Here is a 15,150-nt window from a genome sequence, read left to right as displayed (position 1 = left end):
GTGATGAAGCTCCTCCTCATTTTAGTGTTAATGTTCGTAGGCTCCTAAATAACAGATTTCGTGACAGATGGGTAGGTAGAGATGGATCAGTTCCTTGGCCTCCACGCTCACTATACTTTCATTTGTGGTGGTATTTCGAAACTTTTATCTAGTAAACCCCCGTAAAAGATGTACAGATTCTCTGTGCCTGTACTGAAGAAGACCGTGAGGTAACACGTACCTCTGCAGCGATGCATCAGCGCATCAGGAATTCAACGCGACTGTGTGTTGATGCATGCGTTTTGAACATTTCATGTAGGAAAGCGTTTCACACTGCGCTGATGTGTTCTTTTCCTCTGTTTTCCCAAACTGATGTGTTGAAAAGTTGTAGAAACTAAGCTCTAACATGGAAATAAAGAGTTTCCGTACCCATGTCCATATAACATTTTTTTCCTCTGCCTATAAGGCATGTTCCCTGAAGTTTGGCCGTTCGTTTTTGTGTACCCTGAATTACACAAGGTGACAGCGACAGATTCGAATTATGTCTGATTTGAGAACCGCTCACCAGTACCGCGTATGTTTTCAAGAAACTGGAGTTGTCATGTGACTTAGGTGCAACGCCGTTTGTTTATGCTTGGTGCAAAATCGGAAATTTAAGTACCACATGTATTGGCCGGACTTTCACGCATCGATCTGACCATCAGCTGAGTATTCGTTCGATTGCTGAAACTATAGGAATTGACAAAGAATGTGTAAAGCGGATTTTACCTTAACAGATTTAACATGAGAAGAGTATGTGCGAAACTGGTGCCGAAAATTTTCATCATCGCACAAAAAGAAGCACGTGAAATTGTTTGTACTGACCCTTTTAATACCACCTAAAATGATCTTAATTTCTTGGAAAGAGTGATAACATGTCATGAATCTTAGTTTTTCACTTATGATCCAGAAACTAAGGGCCCGTCCATGCTTTGGAATGGTCCAACTTGATCGAGAATGGATGGAGCTCGAATGAGCAAATCAGGATTGAAAGAAATGTGTACCTTCAATGGATTTATAATGGCCAAATTAATAATCAACATTACTTCTCACTGAGATTCCTGTCAACTCCGTGAGAAAACAGGGAAAAATTGACCCGAAATGTTGAAGAACATGTCATGAGTTCTGAATCGAGGCAACGCACCGGCTCATACCGCATTGTCCGTTAAGAGTTTTCTAGCGAAATACCTCACCCTAGCGTCAGACCACGCACATTATTCGCCTAATCTAGATCTACGTGACTTTTAACTGATTCCCAACGTAACATCCGCATTAAGAGAAACAAGATTTCAGTCCTTTGAAGTAGTGAAAGAAGAAGTGTGACGCGTCATCAAGGAGCTCACAGAGGAAGACTTCCAGTACTGTTTCGATAGATGGAAAATACCGTATGGGGCGTTGTAGCAGTATTGGAGGGGAGTATATTGCGGGTAACAACAACTAAATATGTATGTTTTTTAAGTAATACGTTTTACAGCAATAGTCCCGTTATTTTATAGCCACATCTCGTATAGAGGGCCTATACGAGGTAAACAATCTTGAAGACATCATTATAGAAACGGAAGAGGAATCAAGTCAAGATGAAATGGACATACGAATCCCCGAGAAGAATATGACAGAACACTGAAAGACCTAAGTCGAAACAGGATCACAGTCCCTCAAAATTATTGAGATTTTTGGGAGAGGCAACAATTACAAAACTACTCTACCTCATATGCACGGTATACGAAACAGGCGAAATACCGTCACCTTTCAAGAAGAACACAATAATTCTTATTCCAGAGAAGGAAAATTCTGTTAGTTTAAGATTACTGAATCATCATTTTAATAAGTCATCGTTGCAAAATACTGATTCGAACTATTTGCAAAAGAATGGGAAACTGGTAGATTCGACCTCTGGCAAGCACAGTTTCAGATCCGGAGAAATGTGGAAACATGCGAGGCAATACTGACTCAACGATTTATCTTATATCATACTCTAGAAGCAGACAAAGACAAACCTACATTAATAGAATTTGTAGATGTAGGGGAAGCTTTCGAAAATGCTGACCGGAATACACTCTGAAGTTCTGAGGGTAGCAGATAAAAAATACAGAGAGTCAAAAGTTGTCTAACACTTATACATAAATCACAGCACAGTAATAAAAGTCAAAGGAGATGAAAGGGAAGCAGTAGTTGAGAAGGGAGTACGACAGGAATGTAGTCTCGCCCCGATTTTATTTAATCTGTACATCGAACAAGCAGTAATGGAAAACCAAGGACTAACTTAGAGGCAGAACTGAAGTTCAAGAAGGAGAAATAAAAAAAATTGAGGTTTACCTGTGACATTCCAATTCTGTCAGGGAAGGCAAAGAAGAGGACAGTTGAAAGGAAAGGGTAGTGTCTGAAAAAGAGTTTATAAGATCAATATTAGCCAAAGTATAATAAGACTAATAGACTATTGAATTAAATCAGGTGATGCTGATGAAGTCGATCAAGAAATGAGATATTAAAATTAGTAGATGAGTTTTTTATTTGGGCAGCAAAATAACTGATGGTGGGCGAAGTAGAGAGGATATAAATGCATATTGCCAATAGCACTATACGTGTTTCTCAAAATGAGGAATCTGTAACATCACAAATAGAGTTTTGTATTAGGAAGTCTAGTCTGAAGTTCTCTCGAGGATAACATTGTACGGAAGTGAAAAGTCGACCGTACAAGATCCCGATAGTAAGAGAATAGCAAGTACGGAAGAATGCTGAAAATTATGTATGTAGGTCGAACAACTAATGCAGTGATAATTAATCGAAATGAATAAAAAAGAAATTTGCGGAATAACTTGACGAAAAAAAGGGATCGGTTGACAGGAACACGTCCTGAGGCATACAGGGTGCGGCGCTTGAATCTGCACTAGTTTCAATTTAAATTTCCCCGTCATATCGTAGTTCCACCGGAGGACGCGATTGGCGTTCTTGAAAGCCATAGGCATCTAGTAAACAGTCAGAACCTCAAAATGGCTGAGATGTTACGGACAACTGCGGGGGACAACCGAAGAGCCACGACTATAGAAAGTCTTCGAGCTGGGCGTTCGCCTACTGAAATACACTCCTGGAAATGGAAAAAAGAACACATTGACACCGGTGTGTCAGACCCACCATACTTGCTCCGGACACTGCGAGAGGGCTGTACAAGCAATGATCACACGCACGGCACAGCGGACACACCAGGAACCGCGGTGTTGGCCGTCGAATGGCGCTAGCTGCGCAGCATTTGTGCACCGCCGCCGTCAGTGTCAGCCAGTTTACCGTGGCATACGGAGCTCCATCGCAGTCTTTAACACTGGTAGCATGCCGCGACAGCGTGGACGTGAACCGTATGTGCAGTTGACGGACTTTGAGCGAGGGCGTATAGTGGGCATGCGGGAGGCCGGGTGGACGTACCGCCGAATTGCTCAACACGTGGGGCGTGAGGTCTCCACAGTACATCGTTGTTGTCGCCAGTGGTCGGCGGAAGGTGCACGTGCCCGTCGACCTGGGACCGGACCGCAGCGACGCACGGATGCACGCCAAGACCGTAGGATCCTATGCAGTGCCGTAGGGGACCGCATCGCAACTTCCCAGCAAATTAGGGACACTGTTGCTCCTGGGGTATCGGCGAGGACCATTCGCAACCGTCTCCATGAAGCTGGGCTACGGTCCCGCACACCGTTAGGCCGTCTTCCGCTCACGCCCCAACATCGTGCAGCCGCCTCCAGTGGTGTCGCGACAGGCGTGAATGGAGGGACGAATGGAGACGTGTCGTCTTCAGCGATGAGAGTCGCTTCTGCCTTGGTGCCAATGATGGTCGTATGCGTGTTTGGCGCCGTGCAGGTGAGCGCCACAATCAGGACTGCATACGACCGAGGCACACAGGGCCAACACCCGGCATCATGGTGTGGGGAGCGATCTCCTACACTGGCCGTACACCACTGGTGATCGTCGAGGGGACACTGAATAGTGCACGGTACATCCAAACCGTCATCGAACCCATCGTTCTACCATTCCTAGACCGGCAAGGGAACTTGCTGTTCCAACAGGACAATGCACGTCCGCATGTATCCCGTGCCACCCAACGTGCTCTAGAAGGTGTAAGTCAACTACCCTGGCCAGCAAGATCTCCGGATCTGTCCCCCATTGAGCATGTTTGGGACTGGATGAAGCGTCGTCTCACGCGGTCTGCACGTCCAGCACGAACGCTGGTCCAACTGAGGCGCCAGGTGGAAATGGCATGGCAAGCCGTTCCACAGGACTACATCCAGCATCTCTACGTTCGTCTCCATGGGAGAATAGCAGCCTGCATTGCTGCGAAAGGTGGATATACACTGTACTAGTGCCGACATTGTGCCTGCTCTGTTGCCTGTGTCTATGTGCCTGTGGTTCTGTCAGTGTGATCATGTGATGTATCTGACCCCAGGAATGTGTTAATAAAGTTTCCCCTTCCTGGGACAATGAATTCACGGTGTTCTTATTTCAATTTCCAGGAGTGTAGTTCCATTCTTCGGGTACCCGAGGTAAACTGTGTACGATATTGTGGCCAAGTGTAATGCTTCGGAGAAGTCTGGGGATGGTTCCGCTAACCCGGCGAGGAAACCTCATTCGAGGAAATGCGTGTCACGAACTGCAGTAGTCATCGAAAAGGCGCCTAACGCTGATTTGGAAGACCCGGGGTAATCGCTGAGGAAATTGGCGTCTGTTAGAACCAGGAATAACACAATAACCTCGTCAGTCTGGTTTATTAAATCACAAATCACTTTTTAACAATTATGTTAGCCAAGCGTCTACCCAGGCTCACACTCAGAAGTAATGCATAATTAAAGTTTGGTTATACCAATGTCCAAATGTGCATGGTGGGGTGCACGTCCCGTAATTATTCCCAAGTCCAGTGAAGTTCAGTATCTCCAACTGAAATCGCTAGATTTCCGCCGAGCCGCCAGGTAACCTCGAGTGGTGCGGCGAGTCATCCACAAGCAGCTGGAACACGGCGTAATGCACTTCCCGATGAGAACTGTCGTTTGCGGCGGCGGCCGGGTTTATATAAGGCTTGCTAGTTAATGGAGCCGTAGGCTGGGGTCGCTGTTTTCCAGGGAAAATCAATCGCAATGTTTCCTGGCGTAGCCAATTGCTGTGTGCTGACAAACGCGCGCGCGCGAAGGCGGTCAGCGATGATAGCCGCGAGCTGCCCGGAGAAGTGCGGCCAGCGATGTATTTCTCGGCCACGTAAGGTTGGTTGGTTTGGGGGATTAAAGGGACCACACTGCTACGGTCATCGGTCGCCACGTAAGGGCGCGTGCGTGTGAAGACGGCCAGCGATGGAAGCAGCGGGCCGCCCAGAGAAGTGCGGCCAGCGATGTATTTGGCGGCCGCGTACTGGAGCGCGTTGTTCGGTGTTTGTTAGAAGTGGTGTATACCACAGCGTCAGTATAGAATTTCAGCGAACAATGCTTCGGATGGCAGAGGAGGACGTCATACGAGCCATTTAGTCCAAAACTGGTTCTCAGATAACGTTGACATGTTCTGGTCAAACGAGTTCTGGCCCCAGAATACCCCGGATTTGAACCCCCTCGACTACTGTGTCTGGAGCGTAGTCGAAAGTATTACCAAAAAGACGAAGCACCCTAATGTCGCATCTCTACGCGCCGCAATCGAAGTATTCGCAAATATGGACAGCGCTTTAAAGAATGCGTGCGACAGCTTCTGACGAGATTGAAGGCGGGCATTGTGGCTGAAGGGGGTTACATCGAATAATTTTACTCTTGACGAATGATATCACTACTTATACGTAAAAGGAGTTTCGTCTTCATTTTTATTTAGTTTTAACAAATTTGCTTTTTAAGAAAGTTGCATTTGTCCGGGTTTAAGCGCCGTACCCTGTATAGAAATCGTCAATTTTGTGATAGACGGAAATGAGGGTGTTCAGACTGGTCTTGGGACTAAAGTTCATGTGTACGTTCGTGTGTTTGTTTGTTTGTGTGTGTGTTTATGTTTGAGAGAGAAAGAAAAAGATACCAATATACTCAGTGTGGATCGTGGTACTCACAAGGGAAACGCCCCGTCGCACTCCCTTCAGATTTAGTGGTAAGTCTTTTGTTGAGTTTAGTCGTTCTGAATAGATTTATCATGGCTATAATAAAATTATCATTTTTAATGGGTCAGAATTAAAATCACATAACTTGTCATTAACTGTCCGGCAAAGCTAGTCCCTCTTTGGAAGAACGGGCCTGTTACTTCAAGTTGTGTAAATCAAATGTTTGATCTGACATTTGGAGCTATAGTGGAAAGGATGTAGTCAGGGCACAGTTCTTGTTGAATGAGTGCCCAGGTTGGATTTCTAAGTGTTCGCAAGTAAGAGTGTTCCGACAATGGTATATCTTGTTCAGAGCGGTTTTATGTCAGGGAGTATCTCAGGTGTGGTGGTCACTGACAATGAATAATGTTTTTGTAATGGTTGTGAAGACGTTATTTGGTGGAGGATTTTGGTAGATGGCAGAGTTTCGATACGGTTTATATATATATATATATATATATATATATATATATATATATATATATATATATATATATATATATATATACTTATTTGCTGATTAACAACCTACATCTTGTTGAATAATTACAGAACCTGATAGTGGTTAGAGAATTGGATACTTACCAAAGAGTGAACAAGATACACAAGATACCGAAATCTGTAGGAGAGGGACAAGATAGTGGGCATATGAATGGAACAAATATCTTGAAAAATTATAATGTCATCATTTTCTTCAAGAAAAACCTGTATCGAGATGCCAAACTTCTCTGCAAACTTAGTGTGGTCCAATTAAATACGAACCGACGCCTGAAGTGTTTAAGTTTTGTTGAAATATTTTCAGACAGAAAAAAAGGGGCAGTGGCAATATCTCTTCATTTTTGAACAGGAGAGTTTGTTAGCAGCACTTAGTCGGGAACAATGGCCCTCGTTCATCTTCGACGCATAAAGTAGCCTGCTTTTCATAAAGATCCTTTATGGTGTTTAAAATCAAAATAAGACCCGACTTCTCATTTTAACCTCTGTTAACTTAAGTAAAGAAAGGATAATTAAAACAGACAGGAAGAAAGATTCTTATCTTAAAGAAAAAGAAAAAATACGAGGAAAGTAATTTGTGCTGAAGAGAAAGTAAAGTTCTACTCGTAATAAGTTTACAGTTCAATATTACGCGAATAATCTAGTATTCAGAGATTAAAATTAACTTTGATAGAGAAAATCCTAAAAAAAAGAATTCCAAAGTCTTAGAGACTTATTAAGAGTGGTTACAGTGCGTTACGGATTTGATATTGAGAGCTTTAAAGTAAGATCGCTGTGATTACTGAACTTATGTTAAAGTCATCAGTGTTTGATGAATGAAAAGAAAAGTTCATAACAGAAATCTAAAGAAAGAAAAATCATAAGTAAAGAAAGAGTTTAAGACGATAAGTGAACGACATTATTAATGGTTTTATCGCTGACACTAGTGTAGAATCTTTCTTTGGTTGAGTTGCTAAATAACTTCGAATGGATCAACACGGACTGGGAAATGATGTTTTACTCGGATAAGATTATGATGAATATTTACTGGAAATAGGTAATACAGTAATTTATTTGTCTGACGAAGATATTGCGTATCAGAACGCGATGACAGTATAACTGTGAGCAGTTTTTCTTAATGCATTCCGATATACACTGAACCGCCAAAGAAACTAGTATAGGCATGCGTATTCAAATACAGAGATATGTAAACAGGCAGAATACGACGATGCGTTTGGCAACGCCTTTATAAGACAGGTGTCTGGCGCAGTTGTTAGATCGGTTATTGCTGCTACAATGCCACGTTATCAAGATTTAAGTGAGTTTGAAGGTGGTGTTATAGTCGGCGTACGAGCGATGGGAGACAGCATCTCAGAACTAGCGATGAAATGGGGATTTTCCCGTACGACCGTTTCAAGAGTGGACCTTGAATATCAGGAATCCAGTAAAACATCAGATCTCCTATATCACTGCGGCCGAAAAAGATCCTGCAAGAACGGGACCAACGACGACTGAAGAGAATCGTTCAACGTGACAGAAGTGCAACCCTTCCGCAAACTGCTGCAGATTTCAATGATGGGCCTTCAACAAGTGTCAGCATGCGAACCATTCAGCGAAACACCATCGATATGAGCTTTCGGAGCCGAAGGCCTACTCGTGATTACTCTTGATTACTGCACGACACAAAGCTTTTCACATCATCTGTGCCCGTCATCACCGACATTGTGCATTCCGACGGACTTGGGCAATTTCAGCAGGACAATGCGATACCCCACACGCCCAAAATTGCTACAGAGTGGCTCCAGGAATACTCTTCTTCCGCTGGCCACCAAGCTCCCCAGACATGAACATTATTGAACATATATGGGATGCCTTGCAACGTGCTTTCCAGAAGAGATCTCCACCTCCTCCTACTCTTACGGATTTATGGACAGCCCTGCAGGATTCATGGTGTCGATTCCCTCCAGCACTCCTTCAGACATTAGTCGACTCCATGCCACGTCGTGTTGCGGCACTTCTGCATGCTCACGGGGGCCCTACACAAATTAGGCAGGTGTACCAGTGTCTTTGGCTCTTCGGCGAATAATCGTTCTCTATATTGTAAAGGCAGCGTAATGCTAAGACGATACAATTTAAATACGTGCCAGAAGTAGTACAAAGCAGAATGTCCTTTTTTGTTTTTAATTTTGCTGTTAGGTGAGATATAACGGGACAAGAAGGAACCTCTCGAGAATAAACATATTTTGATTTAGTAATAAAATCAGTGGATCCCTTACTGAATATTACACTCCATAAAGTGAATAAAAGAAGGCACCAGTATTCACTAGATTACAATGACATAGGCTTGAGGCCATTTATTACGAATGAGTAACTGCAGTGAGTCACTACCTACATTAAGTTCCCGAGCAGAGCTTTTGGTGTAAAGAAAGAAAGTATATGTGTTGGCGGACGAAGTTGTTATTTATAAACACGTGTCTTAGAAAAGTTCTAGAAAAATAGATAAAGGAGTATTATTTAAAATATAAGTTTTTTTTTTTTTTTTTTTTTTTTTTTTTTTCTACTGACAACATGACTCGTGCATGGGATGTGATTTATGTGTATCTGACGATACTGGTGCTGATTCCGCATTTAACAGTATGGCTGCAGTGCATTAGGACTTTGTTTTTATGAGACAGATCTGATGATCGTCATTAAAGACCGAAACCGGTAATCTGTTAAACAGAAAAGATTGTGACCATAGTCGTAAATTAAAGGAAACTTGTTACATATACGGGTCACTATGTTTTTTCGCGACGATGTCGCAGCTTGTAAAATACACTCCTGGAAATTGAAATAAGAACACCGTGAATTCATTGTCCCAGGAAGGGGAAACTTTATTGACACACTCCTGGGGTCAGATACATCACATGATCACACTGACAGAACCACAGGCACATAGACACAGGCAACAGAGCATGCACAATGTCGGCACTAGTACAGTGTATATCCACCTTTCGCAGCAATGCAGGCTGCTATTCTCCCATGGAGACGATTGTAGAGATGCTGGATGTAGTCCTGTGGAACGGCTTGCCATGCCATTTCCACCTGGCGCCTCAGTTGGACCAGCGTTCGTGCTGGACGTGCAGACCGCGTGAGACGACGCTTCATCCAGTCCCAAACATGCTCAATGGGGGACAGATCCGGAGATCTTGCTGGCCAGGGTAGTTGACTTACACCTTCTAGAGCACGTTGGGTGGCACGGGATACATGCGGACGTGCATTGTCCTGTTGGAACAGCAAGTTCCCTTGCCGGTCTAGGAATGGTAGGACGATGGGTTCGATGACGGTTTGGTTGTACCGTGCACTATTCAGTGTCCCCTCGACGATCACCAGTGGTGTACGGCCAGTGTAGGAGATCGCTCCCCACACCATGATGCCGGGTGTTGGCCCTGTGTGCCTCGGTCGTATGCAGTCCTGATTGTGGCGCTCACCTGCACGGCGCCAAACACGCATACGACCATCATTGGCACCAAGGCAGAAGCGACTCTCATCGCTGAAGACGACACGTCTCCATTCGTCCCTCCATTCACGCCTGTCGCGACACCACTGGAGGCGGGCTGCACGATGTTGGGGCGTGAGCGGAAGACGGCCTAACGGTGTGCGGGACCGTAGCCCAGCTTCATGGAGACGGTTGCGAATGGTCCTCGCCGATACCCCAGGAGCAACAGTGTCCCTAATTTGCTGGGAAGTGGTGGTGCGGTCCCCTACGGCACTGCGTAGGATCCTACGGTCTTGGCGTGCATCCGTGCGTCGCTGCGGTCCGGTCCCAGGTCGACGGGCACGTGCACCTTCCGCCGACCACTGGCGACAACAACGATGTACTGTGGAGACCTCACGCCCCACGTGTTGAGCAATTCGGCGGTACGTCCACCCGGCCTCCCGCATGCCCACTATACGCCCTCGCTCAAAGTCCGTCAACTGCACATAAGGTTCACGTCCACGCTGTCGCGGCATGCTACCAGTGTTAAAGACTGCGATGGAGCTCCGTATGCCACGGCAAACTGGCTGACACTGACGGCGGCGGTGCACAAACGCTGCGCAGCTAGCGCCATTCGACGGCCAACACCGCGGTTCCTGGTATGTCCGCTGTGCCGTGCGTGTGATCATTGCTTGTACAGCCCTCTCGCAGTGTCCGGAGCAAGTATGGTGGGTCTGACACACCGGTGTCAATGTGTTCTTTTTTCCATTTCCAGGAGTGTATAAGTTAAATGTATATAAGGTGTAGAAATTAGTTTAATTTGTGTGCGAAAGTTTCAAAATCAGTCGAGCAACCTGAATCTGGTTCTGCCTGAATAGTTCTAACAATAGTCGGGTAGCGATATAGGACGTGGAATTCCGCCTTATGCAAGACACCTTTTCAGTTTCGTTTTACCCAAACATGCTTCAGCATTTTTTGTGCTATCTTAAGTGGGTTATTTTATTTTGTCACTGTAATATTGTTGTTACATATTAACGTTTAGAGAAACTTTTGGTACAAAATATTTACAATTGTGAATGAATAAATGTTGTAAGATATTATACAACATTTGTTTACAGGTCACAGTTGAGATATGTATTAACGATGTGATGCACTGTATGCTATTTATTACATTATGTCTAAAGACATAATGTCTAAAGGTATAATGTCTAAAGACATAATGCAATAAAAATCCCCATATACGGCGCAAATATTTCTGGCTACCTACGCTGCTGTCATCGGTCTACTGAACGGAAATAGGAGAATATGTTGGAAATGTTCCTATTTCTAGATTTGACACCCTACTTTCTAGTGCCCACAGCTCCACTCGCTGTCTCCAAACGACAAAAGACAATATGTAAATTCAGACAGCAACAGTGAACTATAAATAGAAAATGACAATCGATAAATAAACCCATAGCAACCGGAATACCAACATTCAAAACAAAAACACTATGAATTTGTGCACTAACTTAATAATTAATTTTGAAGACATACAAATAATAGTTTGCATTAGATCCTCAGCTGTCAAACATACCTGAGTCATGTGTAGTGATATCTTTACAGACAGTGCTGCACTGTAGACAATAACTAAAACGTGTTCCTGCAGTTTCTTCAACAATCATTTTAACGTCGACTAGATCAATCTTATAGCAAGAATGTATTTGTTCATTTAAAAAATTGTAATGCATGACGGTAAAATGTTAAACATTAAAGTCATAGGTCAGTGAAATGTACTCGCTGGCTGACATTATGGTACTGCATGGCGCTAACAGATCAGCAGTGACTTTCCACACATCAGTGATATGATACAGATGGTACCTCACTGACCACAACGCCAGCCATCTCTCCACAATGTGCGTTAACTCTCCTCCAAAACAATCTTCTGCTTATGTGTCGAAACTTGTAAATTTACACCACTGATACTGCTGAGGAGAACAACCCAAAAAAGTGGTTAAAAGTGTGACAAATGTCTTAAAATGGCGCAGAAGCCGAGCAATAGTATTTGTTGTTAATCTGAGTCAGCTGATAAGAGTTATTCCACTTTTATTTAGCAGAGAGCGTTTTCATTCTCTATCAGTGAACGTCTCGTGATTTCATCTTTAGTAGGGGCAACATGTGCTCCACGTCTATCGCTTTTTTTGTGGAATCATGCCTCTCTTCCTCTTTACATTCCATTCAAATATTTTCCCATGCCAAATACATACGACTTGTAGCATGCAGTTATTGGGAAAGAATACCACATCATTCAGAATCCAGATAAAGGATATCTTTCAAATTACACTCTACAGTAATAAAACGACTCAAAGTAAGAGGACTTACTGCATGAGACCAACTGTTTCATCCTGTATTCCAATATACGGAACCAGCAGTTCAGCAATTGAATGGATGCCTGTATAATAGAAGTATATAGCTGGAAATATACTGTAGAAATGCTTCTATGTAATTTGAAAAATAGGATGTATATTAGTCATAGTGAGAACTGGAAATAACATTACTGTTTCCTCACACACAAAGAACTAGTGGAAATACAACAATTTCGTCTTGCCACCATGTCTCTCTAGAACATACTGTCTTCCCACTATTAAAGTATATGTCATGTCACTCCCTATCCTATATCTACGTTACATTAATGACCTACGCCTCCTCTGCACACATATTCCGATTACTCCATCTGTATAGCGCTTCTTTGTTTTTAAGTGTATGTGTGATGGTATGTCTCTCCGTCCCTCTATATAAATAACACACTCCACATATTTTCCTCTCAGGGCCCTGCTCACTGTTCGTAGTAGGTTTGGGATAGGGTTCAAAGTCATTCCAAAGTGGACCCACCAATAATACAGTTGGAATATTGTTTGTCATAGAGCCCCCGACATTAAGTCTGGGGTAATTTGCAAGACTGGATACACTAGAATTACCTATGGGATATTGTTCAGGGTAGATCCACCTGTGTTACATCCATAATAAAGGCTGAAGATGGATCCACATTCTTTACGTCTGGGGTAGCCTCTGAATGTGGACCCAGGTCACAGCAGGTCTGAGGTAGTTTTCGGAAGTGAATCTATCAATGCTCATCCCGAGGTAGTGTCTGGAAGATGATGGACCCATTTGTGATCCGAGGAAACGTCCAAAATGTCCACCACAGTAGTTCCGGGACATACAGGGTGTTGGGACCACTTGGGAAACTGACACACAAAATAGCTTAACTGAGCTATGTTTATGCTTGTTACAGAATAAGTCAACACTCTACCTCCACAGCAATCCACATATATGCAAGTGTTTTGGCTTTGGCAGTTTGTGTTACGTGGGTCGACATTTGGAAGAAACATAGTTTGTTGGGTCTGTATCACAGTTTATCGGTAAAAATAGCAACTCACTTCTGGTATTGTAAGCAATACGAGAATATGTACACTTGTACGTTTACATATAGAATACTAAAATTCGGAAAAATCGGAATAAATGGAAAAATATTGAAAAACGACAAAAATAAAAAATATGTAAGAACACTAAAAATGTGTAAGATAGGTAACATATGGACACAAAATGGGCTTCTAAGATAGCTATACAGAGAAAGTAGTTGAAATTTGTGGCTCATGCACTAGATCAAAGCCGGCCTCGGGGGCCGAGCGGTTCTAGGCGCTTCAGTCAAGAACCGCGCGACTGCTACGGTCGCAGGTTCGAATCCTCCCTCGGACATGGATGTGTGTGATGTCCTTAGGTTGGTTAGGTTTACGTAGTTCTAAGTTCTAGGGGACTGATGACCTCAGATGTTAAGTCCCATAGTGCTCAGAGCCATTTGAACCATTTTGAACCACTTTATGAAAGTGTCTGGAGAGCTCTTGGATACTCTTCAAGAAAGCTAAAAGTTTGTACCTAGGAGGAGAACTATATCATAGCACCATCAGCGGTCAAAATGACTAAGAGATCTGTGCCAGAAGTTAAGAAATCTCTCAGATCACTTGAAAAATATGAAGTTTATTATGTATACATAGTGGGTAGTGAAAATTTACTGCACAGGTAGTAGATATATGTAGGAGAGACATGACATCACACACACACACACACACACACACACACACACACACACACTTAGTAATAAAAAACTGTTATACAGCCGCAATAATTGGAATATTTGGTAGAGAGGGGCTGTAGGTGCTTAAGCAGTGACTAGGTTTAGGAGAGTGAATGACACCACGTATGCTTTAATGGTGGGAAGACGGTATATTCTAGAGAGACAAGGTGATAAGACGAAACAGATAAACAGTGTGTGTGTGTGTGTGTGTGTGTGTGTGTGTGTGTGTGTGTGTGTATGAGAGAGAGAGAGAGAGAGAGATAGAGGGGAGAGAGGGAGGGAGAGACAGAGACAGAGACAGAGAGAGGGAGAGAGAGAGAGAGAGGAGAGAGGGAGACAGAGACAGAGACAGAGAGAGAGAGAGAGAGAGAGAGAGAGAGAGAGAGAGAAAGAAAGAAAATGGTAATCTTATTCATTATCCTCATTATGGATGTAAAACATTTACTTCAAATTACTTAGCGTCAGTTTTATAATATATTCTCAGTTGCGGACATGCATTAAGTCCTCTTACCTTGAGTCGTTTTGTTACTGTGGAGTGTGATTTGTAAGACAGCTTTTATTTGGATACTGTGTGATGAGGTATTCTTTCCCAGTATCTGCAAGCTGCAAGTGTAATATTTCAAATCACAAAATATTTGGATACAATGTGAAGTGGTATGATTTCATTCATGAGAAGCGATACACATGCATCACATGTTGATGGTACTACAGATGAAATCATGAGAAGTTCGCTTATGAGAGTAAAAAAGCTCTGTACCAAACACAGGTGATATACAACTTAATCCATATGACTTAAATTAACAAATAATGCTACTGCTCGTGTTTTACCTCATTTTAAAGCCATTTACCATAATTTTAATCTCCTTTTGGGCTGTCCTCCCCAGCAGTACCAGTGGCGGTAAATTTACAGCTTTAGGCACATAAAGAATTGACTGTTTTGCAGGACGCACATTGTGGGGAGACGGCCGGCACCGTGTTCAGTGCGAATAGCGTACGCATGATATCAGTGCT

This window comes from Schistocerca piceifrons, chromosome 2, assembly GCF_021461385.2.
Source record: "Schistocerca piceifrons isolate TAMUIC-IGC-003096 chromosome 2, iqSchPice1.1, whole genome shotgun sequence".
In the NCBI taxonomy this organism is placed as follows: Eukaryota; Metazoa; Arthropoda; class Insecta; order Orthoptera; family Acrididae; genus Schistocerca; species Schistocerca piceifrons.
This window is presented reverse-complemented; position numbering follows the sequence as displayed.